We start from the raw sequence: 5,150 nt of genomic DNA, 5'->3' as shown, positions 1-5,150 counted from the left end.
TTGTCATGTGTAATGTGTAATCATCTGTGACTCTTTTGTTTCTTGTATTTGATTACATTTTCCCAAAAGAGACCATTTTTTCCTACCCAGAAACTGTCATAGTACTATTGACCTATAACTTTGTCTCTGTCTTTACATTTAAAATTCCTAAAAGTGCTTTCCCATTTAGAGTCTTGAAAGAGGAGTATAAATATTTATTTATGCTTCCATTTGTGGTGAGTAGAGAGAATTTAATTAGGAAAAAAGCAGCAACTTTTTAATATTTTTGAGTGTAGTTGGTACACAATGTTACATTAGTTTCAGGTGTACAACATAGGGATGAAATTTCTCCCTACATTATGTTCTGCTCACCATGAGTGTAACTTCCATCTACCACCATGCAACGCTATTACATTGTCATCAACTCTATTCCCCTGAGGCTATGCCTGTTATCTCCACAAATTTTATTCAATCCATAATTAGCCTCTATCTCCCACTCCCCTTCCCTCATCTTGCCCATCCTCCGTCTCCCTTTCCTTTGGCAACCAACAGTTTGTTCTCTGTGTTGATGGGTCTATTTCTGCTTTTTGTTTATTCATTTGTTTTTAGATCTTACGAATAAGTTAAGAGTAAAATCCTATGGTATTTGTCTTTCTTTGTCTGACTCATTTCGCTTACTGTTAATACTCTCTAGGTCCATCTGTGTTATCACAAATGGCAAGATCTCATTGTGTTTTGTGGCTGGGTAACACTGCATTGTGTGTATATCTCCTTTATCCATTCATCTTGAGTTGCTTCTGTATCTTCATTATTGTAAATAATGCTGCAGGAAACATAGGGGTGTGTAGATATTTTTGATTTTGTGTTTTTGTTTTCTGTACATAAATACCAGTAGTGGAATTATGTGGATCATATGGTATTTGTATTTGTAATTTTTTGAGGCATCTCCATACTGTATGCATGCACCAGTTTGCATTCTCATCAATGATGCATGAAGGTCCTTTTTCTCTACATCTTTGTCAACACTTGGTACTGTCATTTTGATTCTAGTCAATGAGGTGATAACTCATTGTGGTTTTACTTTACATTTCCTTCATGCTGATACTGAGATACTGAGCATCTTTTCATGTCTCTTGTCCATCTGTGGGTCTTCCTTGAGAAAATGTCCGTTCATGTCCTCTGCACATTTTTAATTGGCTTATTTTTTGATGTTATAGAAGTTCTTCATATTTTTGGACACTAACCAAATTATATATTTGTTATATGTCATATGCAAATGTTTTCTCTCATTCAATAGGTTGCCTTTTTTGTTTTGTTGATGGTTTCCTTTGCTTCTTGTTTTGGTGTAGCCTCTATAGTTTGTTTTTGATTTGTTTCCCTTGCCTGAAGAGAGATATTTAAAAAATGTTGCTAAAGTAAAGAAATTACTATCTATATTTTCTTCTAGGAGTTTTGTGGTTTCAGGTCTTACATTTAGGTCCTTAATCCATTTTGAGTTTATTTTTTTGTGTGTATGGTATAAGAAAGTGGTCCAGTTTCAGTCTTTTGCATGTAGCTGTCCAGTTTTCCCAGCACCATTTATTGAAGAGACTTGTCCTTTCCCCATTGTATATTCTTGTCTCTAAAGCAGCATCTTAAAGACTGTATTGTCCTACTCCACGTCTATTTGGGGGCTGGGTTTTAAAGCTTTACATGTGCCTTCGGCTCCGTAATGCTACCAAGTGATCTTTGAGTTCATGACACCCTCTTGGAGCCTACGAGATGGATTCTCCCCTGAACCTCCACCTTGTGGATGTAAGCATCACAGTCTAATTCATTCTTTGAGAATCACTCAGCTGAGTTCTGAGCAGAAATGTGTTTGGACCTTTTTAACGGCTACTCCCAAGTCATGTTGATTTTAGGTTTGAAGGTCAAGGCTGAATGACCTTTGCCAGGGTTTAAATTTCCATGAACCCAAGCAGGCGTTAAAAGGGAACGGATGAAGGAGACATCCCTGACCCTGGTTTCCTTTCTTCAGTTGGTCAAGGGAGAATGGAAAAGAAGGGCAGGAAGGGAATACTCTGAATCACTTGGAAGTTGAATCCAGAGCTAAAGCGCCCCCACCCCCTTCCCCCAAGTATGACCATCTCCTACCTTGTTACTCCTGATTGACAATGGTCTAGAATATTTGGTGTTCTGGGTTGTCTTGGCCCCCTCAGATGCAGAAAGAGAGAAGATGCATTTATTAAGGCAAAGGATGACTGACTTTCACTTCTAAGAAAGCCGAAATGAATAAAACCTTTACTTGGGCCAAATGTTAATTCAATGTGATTTGCCTTAATGAAAAATGTCAGATGAAGTAAAAATTCTTATTTGTTGAAAACAAATATTTCATTTGCTGGGCTGTGGGGATTTTTGGATAAATTCAGTTTTTCTTTAATGTTAATTGTATATTGGGTATATGTTTTATTTTATTTCTAACCTTTAAAATGTTTATTTCTGAGAGGGAGAGACAGAGTACAAGTGGGGAAGGGGCAGAGAGAGAGGGAGACAGAATCTGAGCCAGGCTCCAGGCTCTGAGCTGTCATCACAGAGCCTGATGCGGGGCTTGAACTCAAACCACAAGATCACGACCTGAGCCAAAGTTGGTTGCTTAACCTGCTGAGCCACCCAAGCGCCCCTGTTTTATTTTTTTTTTAACATTTAGTTATTTTGAGAGAGAGAGAGAGAGAGTGCATGAGCTTGGGGATAGACAAAGAGAGAGGGGGAGAGAGAGATTCCCAGGCTCTGTGCTGTCAGTGCAGAGCCCGATGTGGGGCTCAGTCTCACAAACCGCGAGATCATGACCTCAGCTGAAATCCAGAGTCAGGTGCTTAAATTGGCTATATGTTTTAAATCTTAGGAACATCTGCCACTTAATCTTGAAGCTGAACTTCACTGTGTTAGAGTTAACAGTAAATCTGAAACATTAAAGTATTTTTCCTGATTCACTCAGGTCTCAAAGTAATACTTTGAAAAGTTAGAGGCCAAGAATGAGCCATTTTTATATTTTAAGGAGCCGAAAAATCTTGTCGCGTTGTGTATAAAGTATATTTGTTAATTTTAAAATGTAATATTTTATTTATCACTGAAAACCCATTTAATATGATTTCTATCAGTTGTATGATAAAGCCTTAATGGCAGAGATACTAAGGTGAACTATTAGTCTTTAGAATAATTGAAATGCAGCATTAGCGTGTATATTACATGCATCTATATAAAAATTTAAAACTCTTACATTTAAAAATAGAGCCCTGCTTAGGTGTATTTCCTGCTTTTCTGTTACTCTCTGTGGTTAGCAATTTCCACCCAAGCAACCATGTGGTGCCTTTCGAGCTCTGGCAGTTGCTTTCTTCCTGCCTAGTGTGCATTGTGAAAAGGGAGGTACATTGATTGCACCAAAGCAGCAAAAGTAGCATTTTTAATTTGATTGCAATCCAAGGGCTTATTTCTAAGTCAAAGGCCAGTTTCCCGCTTTCCGTCCTGCATCAGGAATGCCCTCATCCTGCTCTGGCAGTAAGCCTCGGGAAGAACTTGGGCATCCCAGCAACGGCTTCTCATCGCCCTGGAAACCTACCATCTGGGGACATGCCTTTTCCTGGCCTGTCTTCAACTAAATTCTCTTCCTGCTCATCACCAGCTGCTTCCCCAGATTGGCTTTCTTAACCTTTCTATTGAAACATCATCAGAATCCCTGATCCTGGCACCAACTTCCTTAACTATCAGAAAAGTACAAAATGAAAAAAATGTCCTGCCCTTGGTTTGGGTTCTTCCAGAAATAGACCTCTAGAAGAGGATTCTAGCACAAGTAGTTTTTTGGATACATGTTCTCTGCGAAGGTAATGTTGGGAAGAAAGGCAGCCAATAAGGAATGTGTGTTAAGCCAACTGCCAGCATGGAACTGGAGCTCAATCCCATGGGTCATCTGTGGAGAACAGTGTGGAAAACATGCCCCAGAATGATCCCTCTTAAGGCCTGAGGAGGTTGGGCTGTTGTTTACAACAGCTTTATTGAGGTATAATTTTCCCACCAGATTAGTGACCCATTCTGTGTATGATGATTTTTGGTCAGTTAGAGTATGCCGTAACTTGCACTGCAATCTACTACAAAAATAATTTGGTTTCCCACAGTATGCCCTGCCCATCTGTCTTTTGCTTTTAACAGTGTCTGGATGGAACAGACGCAGGGACGCCCCTTCTACCAGCCTCCCGACCACCCTCCAACCTTTTTTGCAGTCACAACCTTCAGAGTCATTTTCTTGGCCATCGTCTGCCTCTGGGACCCACCAACATCCTATTTTAAGCTTAGTTCGTTTTTACCCATCAACTATGAGCTTCCCAGATTCCTCAGAATTATTTCACTGAGGTGGAGGGGGCTGTCAATCTCCTGGTCAACAGGCACCTGCAGGCCTCCTACACCTACCTCTCTCTGGGCTTCTATTTCGACCGTGACAATGGGGCTCTGGAGGGCGTGGGCCACTTCCGCGTGTTGGCCAAGAAGTGCGAGGGTGCTGATTGTTCTCAGAAGATGGAAAATCAGCAAGGCAGCCGCACCCTCTTCCAGGACCAGGATAGGCAGAAGCTGTTCCAGGATGAGTGTAATAAAACCCTGGACACCACGGAAGCTGCCCCAGTTCTGGAGAACATGAACCAGGCCCTTTGGGCTCTGCATGCCCTGGGTTCTGCCCATGCAGACCCTCATCTCTGTGACTTCTGGAGGACCAAGATGGGAAGGGGATCAAGAAGATGGGTGACCACCTGACTCACCCCTGCAGGTGGGATGGCCGCTAGGCTGTGGGGTATCTCTTTGAAAGGCTCACCCTCAAGCAGGACTAGGAGCCTCTCTCCTGCAGCCACTAGGCAGCTTTTTTAACTCCTTGGGAGGAGCCCTCTCCCAAGCTGTGGACCAAATGGAAACAAAGCTTTTTGCAGCATGTGCACATGTGCACACACATGATTTCTAGTGTTAATCATTGTTTTACTTGGCCTTCTGTAATAAATTTTTTATTTTGGCCATTTTTTTTCTTTTTTAATTTTCAAAAAACAACATTTTTTACTCTGCTTTCCATTGCAGCCTATTCTTTGTGGAATCAGTGACTTAGAAGAGTTAGCCCTGTTTTATTTTGATAATTCTTAGTGAAGTATCTCAGGCCT

General features: G+C 41.0%; 1 pseudogene; it reads left to right on the top strand.

The window, feature by feature from the left end:
• The first annotated feature begins 3,491 nt into the window (after positions 1 to 3,491).
• LOC144233526 (ferritin light chain pseudogene) lies at positions 3,492 to 4,832 on the top strand (annotated as a pseudogene).
• The last annotated feature ends 318 nt before the right edge of the window (positions 4,833 to 5,150 follow it).

This window comes from Crocuta crocuta, unplaced genomic scaffold (assembly GCF_008692635.1).
Source record: "Crocuta crocuta isolate KB4526 unplaced genomic scaffold, BGI_CrCroc_1.0 scaffold113, whole genome shotgun sequence".
Lineage (NCBI taxonomy): Eukaryota > Metazoa > Chordata > Mammalia > Carnivora > Hyaenidae > Crocuta > Crocuta crocuta.
This window is presented reverse-complemented; position numbering and strand designations above follow the sequence as displayed.